At 40.8% G+C, this 18,920-nt stretch overlaps 1 non-coding gene across 1 annotated transcript; it reads left to right on the top strand.

The window, feature by feature from the left end:
* The first annotated feature begins 15,094 nt into the window (after positions 1-15,094).
* Positions 15,095-15,309, top strand: LOC125931192 (small nucleolar RNA U3). The gene has a single exon (XR_007460431.1). It is a non-coding gene; the product is annotated as a small nucleolar RNA U3 (small nucleolar RNA).
* The last annotated feature ends 3,611 nt before the right edge of the window (positions 15,310-18,920 follow it).

Here is an 18,920-nt window from a genome sequence, read left to right as displayed (position 1 = left end):
ACCTGAGAATCTGCATCTCTAACCAACTCCCAGGGCATGCTGAAGGTGCTTATCTGGGCACCAGGCTTTGGGCTAATTTGACTCTTTTTTTAGCCTCTCTAAAAGGTAATAGAATAGTGATTACAATGTTACCTGTTTCATTTGGGTTGATTTCTTCTCTGCTTAGGTATTACCTACTTTCTTGAAAATCTTTGTCAATAGAAATGTTAACTAGCATTTATTGAATGCTTAACCAAAGAATAACAAAATTACTTGAATTGAGTGTTGAATTTATCCAAGACAAAAAATAGGACAATAAATTTATAATGCTATTGCATGGTTTAAAAAAATCTTGCAGACAAAAAGCATTATTCTTGGCCACATCCTTTAGAAGAATATTGCCACATACACGTTGCACTCAACAAATATTTGAGTGTCTATTTGTACTGAGTGCTACTGTAGGCAAAGGAGGCCACATCAGTGTAAAAACAGGTAAAACTCTGGTGCTCTTGGATTTTTGTAGAGAGACGGAGATGACTAACCAACAAAAAGTAAAATATATTGGATGTCAGATGGTGATTCGTGTAATGGACAAAAGTTACAAGAGAAGTGGTATAGGGTGAGCGGTATTGGTTGTCCTCGGCTTTCTGAGCGGATAATTTCCTAAGGGGTGGTACCAAGGAGGCAAGTGTGATGTGGCTAGAAAAGCAAGACAGAGAAGAGAGAAAAGTCAGTACCGTGTGCATTAACACATTGGTTATACAACGTGCACAAGTGGAGCTCAGTCCTGTCAGCCCATTCACGCAGATCATGTCTTACCAGACGAAGCCACTGACTCCTGTCCCCAGGGGTTGGACTGTCCTGGGCAGGCACTGTGTCCATCTCTGGCATTCTGTGAGTAGCCTCCTCAGAGAAAGCCCCACAGAAGCTTGGCAGAGAGACACTGGGGTAAATGTGAGGTGGGGCCATGCCTGATGGGATGTGGTGCAGTGTCTGCCTCAGAAAAGAAGACTTATTAGGAAATTTCTGGCCAGTCCAATGTTTTTTTAATTAAAAAAATGTGTTTAATGTTTATTCACTTTTGAGAGACACAGAGAGACAGAGTATGAGCCAGGGAGGGGCAGAGAGAGAGAGGGAGACACAGAATCTGAAGCAGGCTCCAGGTCTGAGCTGTCAGCACGGAGCCTGACGTGGGGCTCGAACTTAAGAATCACGAGATCATGACCTGAGCCGAAGTCAGATGCTCAGCTGGCTGAGCCACCCAGGTGCCCCTGGCCAGTGCAATTTTTAACAAACAAGCAACAACAACAACACAGACAATGTGACCCCAGAGTTGACAGTATATTAGAAGAATCCAGGGGCCTGAACAATCTGTCCATTGCACATGCATAAAAGGGAGTCAGAAGGGCACACACAGACAGGTCATTTTATTTGTGCAAAAACCTTTGAAATTTGTTTAAATATCAAGAATACTTTTTTGAAGTTGTGATTCCATGTCACAGGACATAGAAGAATTTCACTTAAAAAGTTTTCAAAAAATTGCAGATTTTTGTTAGCTTTGAGTAGAACTAGATTTTCTCCAGCATCTTAGTAAAAACCTCATTAAAAATACACCTCAGATATGAGAATAAAGGGTGCCTGGGTGGCTCAGTAAGTTAAATGTCCAATCTTGATTTCGGCTCAGGTCATGATCTCATGGTTCATGGGATCGAGCCCCGCATCCGGTTTTGCACTGACAGTGTGGAGCCGGCTTGGGATTCTATCTTTCCCTCTCTCTCTGCCCCTCTCCTGCTCATGCTCTCTCTCTCTTCCAAAAATAAATAAACTTAAACAAACAAATTACCAGAATGTGCTCATGTGTTGAATAAGTTAGTTGCTGTTTTATGTTGGGAGACTCTGGAGCTCAGACCTCACCCCCTTCTTGTTTTTGTCTATAGTCACAAATTTGGTGATGGCTCTCCTGTGTTGGACTTAAATACCTTTCCTCTGTCTGCTACTATCTACCTAGTGAGTCTGCCCACATCTTTTCTGACTTTGATATCACATATTAACTGCCTATTTGATAGTTCCATTTGGATGTCTACCGATCAATATTTCCAAAACTGAAATCCTGAACACCCCTCCCAAAACCCACTCCACCACACCCTTCTTGTTTCAGGTGACAGCAGTCCTCTCCATTGCCCGGTCTGTGGACTGTGCTCGCTCTTTCACATCCATGTCAACTCACCAGCAGGGGCTGCTGGCTCTGCTTCTGAGGTATGTCCAGAGTTTGCCCACTGCTCAGCTCTTTACGAACCACCAGGCCACCCACAATGTGCAGGAGAGGCTCACACACACAAGTCTAAACATTTAAAAGTTGCAAGTGAAATTAACAAACCATTAAGTAAAAAAATTTTCTCCCCCTTTTTAACAAATATACCTTCCGAATGAGGTGGGAGACCAGTATCTATAGAATTCTGGGACCCAAGGAATATCCGTGATAGAATGTGTCATCAGGAGGGACCGCCCTGACCCACGACCAGCAACCCTTCCCACCCTGGTTCCCTATGCACATATAGTGACATATGCAAGCTCCACCCACACTTCCTCCAAACAGCTGTGTCCCGGGAATGCGCACTGACTGCAGGGTCTTCCCTACATTATATTCATTATGTAAAGGTTGGTTCTCTCACCTTATTTCATACATTCTGTTTACTATACTTTATTTCTATTTCTTTTTCTTAATTTAAACTTCAGTTAGTTAACATGCAGAGCAATACTGGTTTTAGGAGTAGAATTCAGTGATTCATCACTTACATAACAACACCCAGTGCTCATCACAAGTACCCTGCTTAATGCCCATCATCCATCTAGCCCATCTACTACCCACCTACCTCCATCAACAAACACATAGTTTGTTTTCTATCCTTTAGAGCCTCTTGTGGTTTATTTCCCTCTCTGTTCTGTCCTTACCCACTTCCCATATGTTCAACTGTTTTGTTTCTAAAATTCCACATATGAGTGAAATCTTATGGTATTTATCTTTCTCTGACTCACTTATTTTGCTTAGCATAATATTCTAACTCCATCCATGTCATTGCAAATGGCCAGATTTTATTTTATTTTTTTGATGGCTGAGTGACATTCCATGTTTATATGTACCAAATCTTTAAAAAAATGTTTATTTATTTTTGAGAGAGGGAGAGAGAGTGCACGTGAGTGGGGGAAGTGCAGAGAGACAGAGGGGGAGACAGAGGATCCGAAGCAGGCTCTCTGCTGTCAGTAGAGAAAGCCCAATGCAGGGCTTGAACCCACCAGCCACAAGATCATGACCTGAGCCGAAGTTGGACGTCACATCTTCTTTATCCATTCATTAATCAATAGACATTTGGGCTCTCTCCATAGTTTGGCTATTGTTGATAATGCTGCTATAAACATTGGGGTGCCTGTACCCCTTTGAATCTGTATTTTGGTATCCTTTGGGTAAATACCTAATAGTGTAATGGCTGGATCATAGGGTAGTTCTATTTCTAGTTTCTTGAGGAACCTCCATATTGTTCTCTAGAGTGGCTGTACCAGCTTTCATTCCCACCAACAGTGCAAGAGGGTTCCCCTTTCTCTGCATCCTCACCAACACCTATTGTTTCTTGTGTTGTTAATTTTAGCCATTCTGACAGGTGTGAGATGGTATATTCTTGTGGTTTTGCTTTGAATTGCCTTGATGATGAGTGGTGTTGAGCATCTTTTCATGTGTCTGTTAGCCATCTTTGAAAAGTGTCTATTCATGTCTTCTGTCCATTACTTAACTGGCTACTTGTTTTTTTGGGGTGTTGAGTTTGATAAGTTCTTTATATATTTTGGATACTAACCCTTTATTAGATATGTCTGTAGATATCTTCTCCCATTCCATAGGCTGCCTTTTAGTTTTGTTGATTGTTTCCTTTGCTGTGCAAAAGGTTTATATCTTGATGAAATCCCAAAAGTTCATGTGTTCTTTGGTTTCCCTTGCCTTTGGGGATGTGTCTAGTAAGAAGTTGCTGCAGCCTGTGTTCTCCTCTAGGATTTTGGTTTCCTGTCTCACATTTAGGTCTTTCAACCATTTTGTGTTTATTTTTGTGTATGGTATAAGAAAGTGGTCCAGGTTCATTTTTCTGTATGTCACCGTCCAGCTTTCCTAGCATCATTTGTTGAAGAGACTGTCTTTTTTCCAGTGGATATCCAGTGGATATTCTTTCCTGCTTTGTCAAAGATTAGTTGACCATATGGTTGTGGGTCCATTTAAGGATTTCTATTCTGTTCCATTGATCTGTGTGTCTGTTTTTGTGCCAGTACCATACTGTCTTGATGACTACAGCTTTGTAATATAGCTTGAACTCTGGGATCATAATGCCTCTGGTTTTGTTTTTATTTTTCAGGATTGCTTTGGTTACTCAGGGTCTTCTGTAGTTCCATACAAATTTTATGATTGTTTATCCCAGCTCTGAAAAAATGCTGGGGGGATTTTGACATGGACTGCATTGAATGTGTAGATTGCTTTGGGTAGTAGAGACATTTTAACAATGTTTGCTCTTCCAATCCATGTGAATGGAACGTTTTTCCATTTCTTTGGGTCCTCTTCAGCTTCTTTCATTAGTGTTCTATAGTTTTCAGAGTACAGATCTTTTACCACTTTGATTAGGTTTATTCCTAGGTGTCTTATTGTTTTTGGTGCAATTGCAAGTGAGATCAATACCTTGCTTTCTTTTTCTCATGCTTCATTATTGGTGTATAGAAATGCAACAGACATCTGCTCATTGAGTTTATATCCTTCGACTTTGATGAATTCATGTATTAGTTCCAGCAATTTTTGGTCAAGTCTTTCAGGTTTTATACATAGAGTATCACATCCTCTGCAAGTAGTGGTAGTTTTACTTCTTCATTGCTGATTTGGACACCCTTCATTTCTTTTAGTTGTCTGATTGCTTGAAGTTAAGATTTCCAGTACTATGTTATATAGTAATGGTGACAGAAGACATCCTTGTCTTCTTCCTGACTATAGGGGAAACATTCCCAGTTTTTCCCCATTGAGGATAATATTAGCTGTGGGTCTTTCATATATGGCCTTTATGAGGTATGTTCCATCTATCCCTACTTTGTTGAGGGTTTTTTATCAAGAATGGATGATGTATTTTGTCAAAATGCTTTTGCTGCATCTATTGACAGGATCATATGGTTTTTACCCTTTCTTTTATTAATGTGGTGTATCAAGTTGATTGATTTGTGAATATTGAACTAGGCCTGCAGCCCAGGAATAAATCCCACTTGATCATGGTGAATAATTCTTTCAATGTACTGTTGAATTTGATTTGCTAGGATCTTGTTGAGAATTTTTGCATCCAGTTTCCCCAGGGATATTGGCCTGTAATTCTCCTTAAAAGTGGGGTCTTTGTCTGGTTTTGGAATCAAGGTAATGCTGCTTCATAGAATGAGTTTGGAAGCTTTCCTTACATTTCTATTTTTTTTGGAACAGCTTGAGAAGAATAAGTATTAACTCTTCTTTAAATGTCTGGTAGAATTCCCCTGTAAAGCTATCTGGCCCAGGACACATTTGTTGGGAAATATTTGATTACTGATTCAATTTCTTTGCTGTTGTGGGTCTGTTCAAATTTCTATTTCTTCCTGTTTCAGTTTTGGTAGTTTGTGAGTTTCTAGGGAATTTGTCCATTTCTTCCAGATTGCCCAGGCTCTTGGCATATAATTTTTCATAGTATTCTCCTAAAATTGACTTTATTTATGTGGCATTGGTTGTGATCTCTCCTCTTTCACTTGTGATTTTATCTATTTGGGTCTTTTTTCTTTTTGATAAGTCTGGCTAGGAGGTTATCAATTTTATTAATTCTTTCAAAGAAACAGCTCTTAGTTTTGTTGAGCTGTTCTATTGTTGTTGTTGTTTGTTTCTATATCATTTATTTCTTCTCTAATCTTTATTATTTCCCTTCTTCTTCAGGCTTTAGGCTTTATTTGCTGTGATTTTTCTATTTCCTTTGGTTGTAAGGTTAAGTTGTGTATTTGAGGTCTTTCTTGCTTCTTGAGATAGGCCTGGATTGCAATGTATTTTCCTTTTGGGACCGCCTTTGCTGCATCCCAAAGGGTTTGAACTATCATGTTTTCATTTTCATTTGCTCTCATGTATTTTTTTTTCTTATTTCTTTTTTAATTTCCCAGTTAAGCCTTCATTCTTTAGTAGGATGTTCTTTAACCTCCACGTACTTGAGAGCTTTACAAATTTTTATCTTGTGATTGACTTCTTCAAGTTTTATAGTGTTGTGGTATGTAAGTATGCATGGTCTGATCTCCATCTCTTTGTACTTGTTGAGGTCTGATTTGTGACCCAGTTTGTCATCTATTCTGGAGAATGTTCCATGTGCACTTGAAAAGAATGTGAATACTGCTGCTTCAGGATGACATGCTGTGAATATATCTGTTAAGTGCATCTTGTCCAGTGTGTCATTCAAAGCCATTCTTTCCTTGTTGATCTTCTGCTTATATGATCTTTCTGTTGCTGTAAGTGGAGTGTTAAGTCCCCTACGACATTGTATTATTATCAATGGGTTTCCTTATGTTTGTTATTAATTGATTTATATATTTGGGCACTTCAAGTTGGGGGCATAAATATCTACAATTGTTACCACTGCTTGATGGATAGACTGCTTAATTATGATATAATGTCCTTCATCTTTTATTACAGTCATTGTTTTAAAGTCTAATTTGTCTGATATAAGTATGGCTACTCCAGCTTTCTTTTGACATTCATTAGCATGATAGTTGGTTCTCCATCCCCTCACTTGCAATCTGTACATGTCTTTGGGTCTAAAATGAGTCTCTTGTAGACAGCATAGAGATGTATCTTTTTTTTTTTTAAATCCATTCTGCTACCTTATGTCTTTTGATTGGAGCATTTAGTCCATTTACATTCTGAATGATTATTGGAAGATACGAATTTAGTGCCATTGTGTTACCTGTAGAGTTGGTGTTTCTGGTGATGTCCTCTGGTCCTTTCCAGTTTTTGTTGTTTTTGGTTTTTTTATTTTCTTTTTCTCCACTTAAAGAGTCATTCTTAATATTTCTTACAGGGCTGGTTTAGTGGTCACAATCTCCTTTAGTTTTTGTTTGTCTGGGAAACTCTTTATCTCTCCTTCTATTCTGAATGACAGCCTTGCTGGATAAAGAACTCTTGGATGCATATTTTTATTCAGCATGCTGAATATATCCTGCCACTCTTTTCTGGTCTGCCAAGTTTCTGTGGACAGATTTTCTGTGAACCTGATCTGTCTTCCCTGGTAGGTTAAGGACTTTTTTTCCCCTTGCTGTTTTCAGAATTCTTTCCTTGCATGTGTATTTTGTGAATTTGACTATGATATACCTTGGCAATGGTCAGCTTATGTTGAATTAAATGGGAGTTCTCTGTGCTTTTTGGATCTTGATGACTGTATTCTTCCCCAAATTAGGGAAGTTTTCAGCTATAATTTGTTAGAATAAACCTTCTGCCCCTTTTCCTCTCTCTTCATCTTGTGGAACTCTTAGATGCGAATGTTATTATGTTTAATAAGTCACTGAGTTCCCTCAGTCTGGACTTTGTGATCCATGACCTTTGTTTCTCTCTTCTTTTTATCCTCATTATTTTCCATAATTTTATCTACTATATCACTAACTCACTCCTCTACTTTGTCTATCCTCGCTGTCATGGCATTCATTCGAATTTGCATTTTGGTTATAACATTTTTTTTTTTTTTAAATTTTTTTTTCAACGTTTTTTATTTATTTTTGGGACAGAGAGAGACAGAGCATGAACGGGGGAGGGGCAGAGAGAGAGAGGGAGACACAGAATCGGAAACAGGCTCCAGGCTCCGAGCCATCAACCCAGAGCCTGACGCGGGGCTCGAACTCACGGACCGCGAGATCGTGACCTGGCTGAAGTCGGACGCTTAACCGACTGCGCCACCCAGGCGCCCCTGGTTATAACATTTTTAATTTCGGTCTGACTAGATTTTAGTTCTTTTATCTCTGGTATCATCTATGCTTTTTCAGGCCCATCTAGTATCCTTCTAATCGTTGTTTCCAATTCTAGTTCAGACATACTATATCTATATTGATTAACTCCCTGGCTGTGAGTTCTACTTCCTATTTTTTCTTTTGAGATGAATTTCTCCATCTCATCATTTTGTCCAGAAAAGACAGGAAGAAAGAATAAAAGCCCAAAAAAAACAAACAAAAAAAACCCCAAAAGCAACAAAACAAAACAAAACCCCAAAAGAACCACAAAAAAACAAAAGCTAGATCCTAGGTGTGTTTTGGTCTGCTTGTTAAAAGAATCTAGATCCAAAAAAACAAATAAAGAAAAATAAAATAAAATAAAAATAAACAAAAAATGAAAAAATATAGAGATAAATATATATAAATTAAAAATAAAAACCAACATTAAAAATAAAAAGGAAATTGAAAAAAACAAGGAAATAAATGGAAAAAATAAACATAAAAAATAAAAAATAAGTGTAAACAGGAAGGTAGATCCTATTTCCCCTAGAATTGAAGCTTTGTAGCACTATGGCCAGTAGACTTGGCGGAAGAAAGTTCTTTTTGCTGGCCTTTTGGGGGGTGGGGCTTGGTTGGTTGATTCTCAGGCCAACTTCCTTCAGTGGAAATGCGCCTCCAGGGTGCCTGGTGGGGTAGGGCTTGGTATAAGTGGCTCCAGCCTCCACTAGGTGACACTGATTTGCTCCCTGAAGGATTTCAGTGCTGATGGGTGGATGAATATGTGGCGAGAACTTCTCTAGCCCCAGAGCTGAAAGATTGCCCCCCTCCACACTCTTCAGGGAACCCTCACAGAGGAGCAACCAGTCACCCCTCTTATGTTCCTGGTTTCTGTCAGAACCCTGCATTCACCCTGCCTATGTCCCAACTCTTTTATCTCAGGTGCCTGACTGAGTTTCAGAACTCCAAATTTTAGGGACTCCTGCATTGTGGACCCACTCTCTTCCTCTGGGGGAGGGTCTTGTCAGTTTTTGCCTGCCTGTGCAAAGAGAGTGGTCACATGACCATGCAGAGTTCAGAGCTTATGTCAAAACGGAACAGAAAGCCAGCATCCCTGCTTGCTGCCCTCAGCCCAAGATCCTGCTCATATGCCTGGAAACAGTGCAACATGTTGGTGCCACACATCCTTCTTGTGACGCAGGGGATCCTCCGACCCCGCTGTCACTCCTGGGATTCCACCTCACTTCACCACCTGTGCACCTTTAGGTCAGGCACACCCCCCACTGTAGTGGACTTCTAAAAGTTCAGATCTTCCTCTCTGCTGCTTCTAATACTTTTTATTTAAGAAAAAAAAATTAATGTTTATTCATTCTTGAGAGACAGAGAAACAGAGCATGAGTGGGGGAAGGGCAGAGAGAGAGGGAGACTGAGAATCCAAAAAAGGCTCCAGGCTCTGAGCTGTCAGCACAAAGCCCAACGCAGGGCTCAAACCACAAACCGTGACATCACGACCTGAGCCGAAGTGGGAAGCCTAACTGACTGAGCCACCCGGGCACCCCTTTTGCTGCTTCTAATACTTTGAGGTAGCCTCCGTAATCAGGCTCCCTCCTCACTGCTGTGCCCTCAGCTGTATCTCCCCCAAGTCAACTCTCTGCACCTCTTACCTTCCAGAAGGTGGCCACTTTCCTACTTACAGACTTGCAGTTTTGTTCTCTCAGACCTCCTACTGATTTCCTAGGTGTTCAGAATGATCTGATAACTATCTAGCTGTGTTTGAGGGATGAGACAAGCTTGGGGTCTCCCAACTCCTCTGCCATCTTAACAACCCCTACCCCCCCAGCTCTTCTATTTCTTTTTGCCTCCTTTCTAATCTTTGAATTGATGAAACTTTCTTTGCTACCCATAAAAGTTATACATTCTTATTCTTCTTATATTTACATCTGACTTTTTCAGACTTATGGTTTTATTTCCCCTCCCACTCTTTCAAGATTGTCACTATTTATGTCTTTTCTCAGAATAACTGAAGAACCTTAGCATTCTCTTATATAAAGGGTAAGAGTCCAGGGATTTGGGTTTGGGATGATAGATTTGTGCTCCTAATTTTTGGAGTGTGTGTATGTGTGCGTACCAAGACCCCTATCCTGTAGGACGTGAACACCTCAAGTTCCACGTCAGCCAAAAACCCTGGCAAATTTGTCAGTACACAGGACTGAGTGCTGTCCAGCTCTGACTGGGCCTCAACCTTCCATTTCCAAGGAGTCTCTCCTGGAAGAGGATCCCTGTAGGCAAACAGGAGGGTAGCAGGTGCACAAGACAGAACACTCAAGTCCACTCCCTCTAGGATCTCCAGTCTCTTCTACTCAGGACCCTCTTCTACTCAGGCACACATTCTCTTCCCATGCCCATGGTTGGTTGGGATCCAACCTCCTCTCTCCCACCTTATTTAATTGGCTTACTTTAGGAAGGTGCATTGCTCTGAATTTATGAACTGCTGTATCTCTCTCCTGGAATCCAGAGTTGGGTTGAGGAGAAAGACGTGGCTTTTTTACTTTTATATCTCTCCCACACAAGCATTTTATATATTGAAAGTATGTGGTGCAAAGGGAATTGGGAGTGAAACTATTAAACAGTATTACCTCCAAATTACTGCTATCAGTTGGGGAGAATTTAATTTCACTGTCCAGGAAGTATTATCGAAATCTTGTTTTGAGAAATTTATTTCAAAATCAGGTTTACTCAAAGGAGATCAAAATCCCCACCCCTCCAGACACACACACATCCCGACAGTGTGATGGAAAAGATCAAGATCATGAAATATATGCCCTAGATTACAGATACAGACTTCACTACAGCAAAACACAGACCCACCCAGCTAGTGGGAAAAACAGAGAGATGAATTTTGTAGGAACACAGAGCCTTCCTGCTAATATCGCTGACAAATGCTACTCTAAATGGATATTTGAGGAAGCGCATATGCAAACACTAAGGACTTTCTAGAAATAGTTACAAAATTTTTAAGTTTTCTCCAGTAAGTCTAGAATTGAAACAAACTGACCTCCCAGGTTCTATATCTGTCTGGACTGGCAGGATTCTCCCAACTCTTGGAACTCTAGCTTGGGAGATCGGATCAGGCAATGCCAGATGACCAGCACACCTTAAAGGATACTGTCTTTGCAAAATTATGTAGCCTGGATGTGCTGTACATCGTAGCACAGTGTTAAGCAACACACATTTTAATTAAAGCGGAATGCTCCGTGCAGCATCAAAATGAAAGGTGTTGAGATAAGCAAAACAGGTCTTTATTATGGAAGTTTGTGGAAGGTGTGTACTTTGCATCAACTTTAAGAAGGTGGAAAATGATACAAGAAACAAAGCCCGTTGCATAAAGGAGAAAGCCTATTTATGTATGACACGCTATGGTAGTCACATCATAGAAAGGAGTTTATTAGAAATGCTCACTTCTGAGAGCTCTGCTGGTAGCTCAGAGCCTGGAGCCCGCTTCAGATTCTGTGTCTCCCTCTCTCTCTGCACCTCCCCTGCTTGCACTCTGTCTCTCTCTCTCTCTGTCTCAGAAATAAATAAACATTAAAAAAAATGAAAAAAAAAAAAAAGAAATGCTCACTGCTGAGACTTGTTTGGCTCTGGAATGACCGTGTACACTGGGGAACCCTTATCTGGGTACACTTAACAGAGAATCATGGACATCTGGGGTCAATGCCACACCCAGGGTTTACTGGAGTCAGCTTATACATTCACACAGGCTCAGGCAAGCACCAATTGTTAGACACACAGGAATTTTGTGAGCCAGTAGTTAAACTGCCTATAGCTTAATAACAGCCGTGGCTGGAATATTCACACCACGGAAATGAGTAAATGCTACAAATCAGAGTTGTTGTTGTTGTTTTAATTCAAAAAGCTCAAGTTTTCATGTGAACTAGTATCTTAGCAGTGACTCCGTCATCTTTCTCCCTTACGAAGAAATGGATTGTAATGAATCGAACATTGGAACATTGTTTCCAAATTGGAAACAATTTGGGTATGGAAGAGGTAGCTTGCTTTTCATCTGGTTGCTTCAAGACCTAAAAGTACACAGTTTGGTTTTTTGTTTTTTTGTTTTTTTGTTTTTTTTACTCAATATGTAAGACTAGATTTATTCTACTAGTCTTTATTTCCACAATACTTTATGATAACCGGTCTAACAACCACCCTCTTTAAAACAGCATATTTTCATTTAATGATTATAAATCACTTATAAGGAAAAAAATTAAAAATAAAAAGCCCACTTACACTACAGCACCAGTCTTTAGGAAAAGAAATGCAAAAGTTAGAGAATTATTACAGGATGATTGTACTTCTCAGGGGAGTAGGAGAAAGGGAACACATCAAACTTGTCACCCTCAGCTTATCCAACTCACAACAAAATACCATGAGAATTTTGGAAAGGTGCTTAGTAACGTTTTCAAGTCTACGGATGTGAGGATTCAGATCTAACAGTTAAGGGGCACCTGGGTGGTTCAGTCAGTTAAGCGTCCAACTTTGGCTCAGGTCCTGATCTCACGGTTCTTGAGTTCGATCCCCACATCAGGCTGGCTGTCTGCTGTCAGCACAGAGCCTGCTTCAGATCCTCTGTTCCCCCCTCTCTCCTCCCCTGCTCTCTCTGTCTCTCTGTCTCTCCCTCTAAAAAAAGAAAGAAAGAAAGAAAGAAAGAAAGAGAGAGAGAAAGAAAGAAATTTAACAGTTAAAACTGGATTATTAGATTGGATTATAAACTGGATTATGAAAATTTCACATTCTGCATATTTTATAGGATATTATTTCCAAATTATAGGAATAATTTCAGCGTGAGGTTTAAGTCACCATCGTTTGGTTTCCCATTATTTCAGAAAAACTTTCTCTGCATCCTTAATGTGCTTACAAAGTACTACACCTAACAGAGAAAGAGAAAAGCAGCAGGCAAGAAAGCTGCTGGTTTAGAGAAAGTCTGTCAGCAACCCTGAAGCAAGTCCTAGTCACTTCCTCCCGGCTCAGACTCAGCAAGGAGCAGGAGGGCACTGACTGAACATACCGGAAGGCCAGCTTAGGTATTTACGGAAAGAACAGCCAGTCAGTAGCTTCCCAGCTGAGATGTGATTCAGTGAAGGACAGAAATATGCTTCTTCTGACTCACCTGCAGGGTGTTAAGGCCCTAACATCCCACACCGCTCCGTGCAGGGATGGGCTTGACACGGAGAGAAAATTTGGACACAAGAGCACACAAGAGTTGCCCCACTTAGCTCACACATTTTTCTGGTCAGACAGACCTCAATTTCAAAGCCAACACTCAGAGGAAAGTTGCAGCCAATACAAGTGAGCGAATAAAATGGATTTACAGACTTTATGACATCAAGAAGGACCCTGGGCCTGAAGACCCAGAAGGTGTAGAATAATTATCTGAACAAGAGAGGTGCACAGGTTAGACTGAGTGAAGGGCATAGAAGCACCGAGTTATAATCCAGAGCCAATTGCAAGAAAAATTAGGTTAATTATTTAGGTCATTTTATTTCCGGTAGAAATCTTTACATACTGAGTAATGTCTGATACGATGGTTCAAGTTTATTCTGGAGGTGGGGGGGGGGGGAGGGGAAGGAGTTTTGTTTAGGTAGCAAGGGAAAGATGTGGTAAGGGACTGAAGCAGAAAAGAACCAACCCAGGTGTAAAAGAGATGGTCACAAAAGCCTTTGCCTCGTCACATCCTCCTGTGTTGGAGAATAATTCAACAAATTATTGTTTGAATTATTACCTGTTTTTGTGACACTCTACCAGATGCTAGAGTTACGTAAATCAAAGAAACACATTTATTCTTCACAAAGGATTTAGACACTGCATCGGGAGACACTTAAAAGGATTATTACAATATGATCTGTATTATTACAGTACAGCTTAGTGAGTGCAATGATAAGGTGTGCACACATGACAGAGTACAAGGCACATTTACATAATATGCATTGTTTTCACATACAGGAAGGGTATCTTAGGCAACTGTAAAGTAGTCTAGTAGCCAGGTAATTAGACATGGAGAAAATTAATTATTTAACTACTATAGATGTATAGATTTAGAAGGAAAATAATAAGAGGGGCTTTAAGAAATTTATATACCTATAAGTGAAATCATATGCGATCTGTCTTTCTCTGACTGACTTATTTCACTTAGCATAATACCCTCCAGTTCCATCCACACTGTTGCAAATGGCAAGATATATGTGGAATTCGAAAAACTTAACAGAAGACCATAGGGGGAGGAAAGGAAAAAAGGATACAAACAGGGAGGGAGGCAAACCATAAGAGAATCTTAAATACAGAGAACAAACTGAGGGTTGATGGGGGTGGGGGGTCTGGAGGTGGGGAAACTGGGTGATGGGCATTGAGGAGGGCACTTGCTGGGATGAGCACAGGTTATTGTATGTAAGTGATGAATCATGGGAATCTACTCCTGAAGCCAAGACTTCACTGTATGTTAAGTAACTTGACAAAAAAAAAAAAAAAAAAAAAGAAATTTATATACAAAAAGCATCACTGGAATATAAAGGGGGACCTCCCACAGTCTGTAGGACTGGGGAGAATGTTCTGTGGGGAGGGATATTTTTGTTGAATCTTAAAGTAGGAGTTGGCCAGAGAAGTGAGAAGGGATAGTCAGAGTGGCAAGATTAAAAAAAAAAAAAAAAAGTGAAAAGTGGTTAGAAGTGGCCTGGCAAGTTGGGGACCACAAACAGTTCTGTTTTGCTGGATCATAAAATGCAGGGCAGAGGGGCTCATGACAGGCTGGAGAGGAGCAGCCTTGTGAGCCCTGGATGGTCTGGTGATGTTTGGACTTTCTTCTGCAGCAAGGCATTAGAGGTTTTAAGTCTGTGACATTTTCATTTTAAGGTGAATGCTCAGACACCAATGTGAAGGGCAGACTTCAAAAGGCAGACTTGAGATCCAGAATTATTTGGGAGGCTGTTGAATTGTCTAGGTAACACTTAATAAAGGTCTGGATCAGCATAGTGGGAGTAGATACGGAAAAGAGGAGCAGGTTGGAGAAATACTTATAAAGTAAAATTGTAAGACTTATTATAGTGAACTGATGTGGCTATAAAAAAAGATGGGAAAGACTATACTTTCAGGGATCATTTCTATAGTTCGTTACTAGAGAAGTTTCTCTGAATGTGTAGAGTACCCGAAACCACGAGGAGGAGGCGAAGTGTTCTCTCCTGAGCGTGAAGCTGGCTTTTGGTGCTGTCGTTACAGTTGCTGATTGCCATTGATGATCGTTCTTTCTCTCCTTTTGGGAGAGTAAGAGGGAGAGAGCACAGTCTGAGTGGTAAAAAAAAAAAAAAAAAAGATGGGAAAGATAGAGCTTGTTGGTTTTGAGCTCTGATAATTGGTGTTAGGTAGCACTGTCCACCCCCTCCCTGGGCTGCATAGGATACACAGGTGACATGGGTTAAAGAGGTAGAAGATGATTTCATTTTTGACACCAAATAAACAAGCAGTGATGATGTTCGGAACACACACACAATTAGGTATTTATCACTGAAGCCTGGGGACAGGTCGAACTAGAGATGAAGAAGATGTGACAGTCTTCATAAATAGGTGGTATTGGATCCAAGAAGTGTTCATGACATCAGTTAGGTGTGCAGAGGTGAGCAGAGGGCCAAGAACTTAGGGTCTGAGACGCAACAAGAACCCATCTTTAAATGAGAGAAGCAAGAGTAAAGAATATCCGGAAGAGAGAGTAAACCACAGGATGAGAAGTTGACTGGGAAAGAAGGTCCTACAGATAATATGGGGAGGGAAATAGCTAAGGGCAGGCTTTACTGATCTCAAAGACAATGTGAAAATATGCAGAGGTGTAGATCCAGTTAAAGTTAGGGCCAGATGTTGTCAATTTCCTTTAAGAAGTAGGATGCAAGGGGGGCACCTGGGTGGCTCAGTCAGTTAGGCATCTGACTCTTGATCTGGGCTCAGGTCATGATCTCACAGTTCATGAGTTTGAGCACGCCCCCGCCCCATTTGGAGCATGCCTGGCATTCTATCTCTCCCTCTTTCTCTGCCCCTCCCCATGCTTGCACGTGTGTGCACACACATTATCTCTCTCAAAATAAAATTAATAAGCTTCAAAAAATAAGTGGGATGCAAGGTAACCTGCTAAAAATGATGAGGGGTGTTGAGCAGAATGCTTAAGGAGAATTTTTTAAAAACCTAACCAAAGACAAGAAGAATTAAATGAAATGTGAGGCCAGCTGGATTTTGAGATTATGGATTTTTAGTGGCATTGTTCTACAATGCTATGTAATTATTGTTTCCCACATCAGTACTCACCTACTCAGATTTGGAATAGAGTTGGTAGATTTGAGCATGGATATGTGGTTGAATTCTATTGGACATGTGTGTCCAAGGAGTGACAGGAAACCAAGAATGCTGTTGGGTCCAGTGTGAAAAAGAAGAAAAAGAGACCAGGCCAGGCCTAATAGGCTCTTGGAAAATAGAGATTTAAGGCACAAGACATCTCTATGATGTTGGATCCCTGGAAAGTGAAAAGATAACAACTAGTATTTTAGAGGTTGAGTAGTTCTGGGTGATAAATTCAAGTATATGGCCACGAAAGTAAAGAAAAAAGGAGATAATGGTTACTGGAGTTGAGAACTGTTTAGAAGAAAATGCTTATTTTCTTCATCCTTTTGCTCACTTAAAACGAGAGGACTTTTGCTTTACTCCCCAGCAGGGAACACAATTAAGAGGAACATTCTGGTCACTTTCCTCTTTTTCCTTACTTGCTCTTCTCTTTGGGAGGAGGAGGGTCTTATTTGATCTCTGAGATCAATGGAAGCCAAGTTCATTGGTCGTTTCCAGTAGTAGCCTTGCTGCCTTGAAAGGTGGGCAACACTGGTCCATATTCTCTGCTCTCTCATGGTACCTGCTCTCTGGCATCACACATGACAGCATCTGTGTTTGGGTGACTATGTCAGGATCATGCTATTCCAAGATCTTCACTTGTGTTGGAAATCAGAAACCAAAGTATAACTTTAGTCTACTAAAGTAATGGAGTCAAGATAGTTTAGATCCTTATTGTTTAGAAACCATGCAGAGAAGGGATGAATGCTTTGTCTTCTTGGAGTGTCAATAGGGAGTTCAAGGCACTCTGAGGCTAGGATTCAGATGGTGATCCATCTGAGGAGTGATGGATCTTGTCACCCAGAATGATGGAAGGAAAAAAAAAAAAAAGACTTTGAGCCAGATACCAAATTTTCTATAAATGCAACCGAATTACAAGGAATTTGATAAGTGATAAAAAATGAGAAGCAAATGATTTCCTTATGATGGTCAACATCCTCAAAGGAGCAGAAGTGTCCATGAGAATGGGCAATAAGTGACCTTATGGTGACATTGGGTATAACAGAGAATGCTGACCTCACCTTTTGGCTCTGAGTGTGGGAGAATGAGTAGCCTCTACTGAAATTGGCTGCCAGGGACTCGTCACCTTCAGGACAGAGGCAGGTTTGAATTAAAGCCAGAGGGTGTCAGTTCCACAAAGAGTTTCTTGATGCAGAGGAGTTTGTTGACCACAATTGTGGTTCCAGAAGGCACACTGAAAATTTCTAATTGCCTGTTTAACAAACTTTCTCTCCATCTTTATACTCTTAAGAGTAGAGGGCCTGAATTTTTATTTTATCCTAGTGCTGAAAAAATACCAGACACATAGTAGGCACTGAATGAGTATCTGCAGGATGAATGAATGAATCTATGAACAAAAAGCACTAAGGAGAGTACAGGATAGAAGAGGTGAACACAGGCTTACATTAATAAGGAGACCAGAAATGTGAAGTGTGGACCCAATATTTTAAACAGAATTGATTTAGAACCGCTTTGGTGTGAAAAGTGGGGAGGCCCATGGAAGGAGACTTTCTCTACAAGTGATGAGGCACAAGCAGGAGCTCTTCGAGGCTGAAGGTCCTTACGCTTCCTTGAAAGCAAGAATCCCAGGGCTCCAGATTCAACTATTCAACACTCGGGGTGGAAAAGGGCTAGCCAGTAAATAGCCAGACAACGGGAGGCTGAGGATCTATAAACACAATGTAGAGCATTAAGTCCAAACAAGGATAGACTGAAAAAGGAATTTTAAGCAAAGAAAAGCAAAATTGGAATCAGTGATTTGGGGGTCCAGGAGAGTTTCTCTTGACCAGTACCCCTTTTAGAGAGGCCTATGGCCATGCCCACAGATAAGGAGGGAGTTACTGGGCAAGTTCAGACACAGGTCAAGAGGAACTGGGGCTGTTGGTATCAGACCATTCTTTTCTAGTAGATTGGGTTCTAGATCTGGTGTGACCTCATCAGAGCCCACAATCTCCAGAATACAATACTCTACTCTCCACTCAATGCCACTACAGTAAAAATGTATTGCAGGAAAAGAGGAAGCCTACTAGAATTAGACAAGCCCCTGAAACTTGTGATTCTCATTGCCTTGAAGAATCCCCGGAAATTAACGTCCAGCTTTGAACATGAGCAGGCATTACATCAATTGCTCAAGAAGAGCCAGATGGCATATCTGAGAACCTGAGACCAGTTAGCATGATGCCTGTTTTGCTCCTTTCCCAAGAGGAACCTACACGGGAAGCCATGCTAGGAAGCCCTAGAATTTAGGGCTTCTGTTTGAATAGGAGAGCTGTGGCCAGAGCTGGCAAGGAATGAAGTGTTCTGGGTAGGGGAGTCAGAGCGTTGCATTTATTTTATTTTATTTTATTTTATTTTATTTATTTTTTTTTTTTTACGTTTATTTATTTTTGAGACAGAGAGAGAGCATGAACGGGGGAGGGGCAGAGAGAGAGGGAGACACAGAATCGGAAGCAGGCTCCAGGCTCCGAGCCGTCAGCCCAGAGCCCAACACGGGGCTCGAACTCGTGGACCGCGAGATCGTGACCTGAGCCAAAGTCAGA

Source organism: Panthera uncia, chromosome A2 (genome assembly GCF_023721935.1).
Source record: "Panthera uncia isolate 11264 chromosome A2, Puncia_PCG_1.0, whole genome shotgun sequence".
NCBI classification, from domain to species: domain Eukaryota; kingdom Metazoa; phylum Chordata; class Mammalia; order Carnivora; family Felidae; genus Panthera; species Panthera uncia.
The sequence above is the reverse complement of the archived record's forward strand: the minus strand, read 5'-3'. Positions and strand labels throughout refer to the sequence as shown.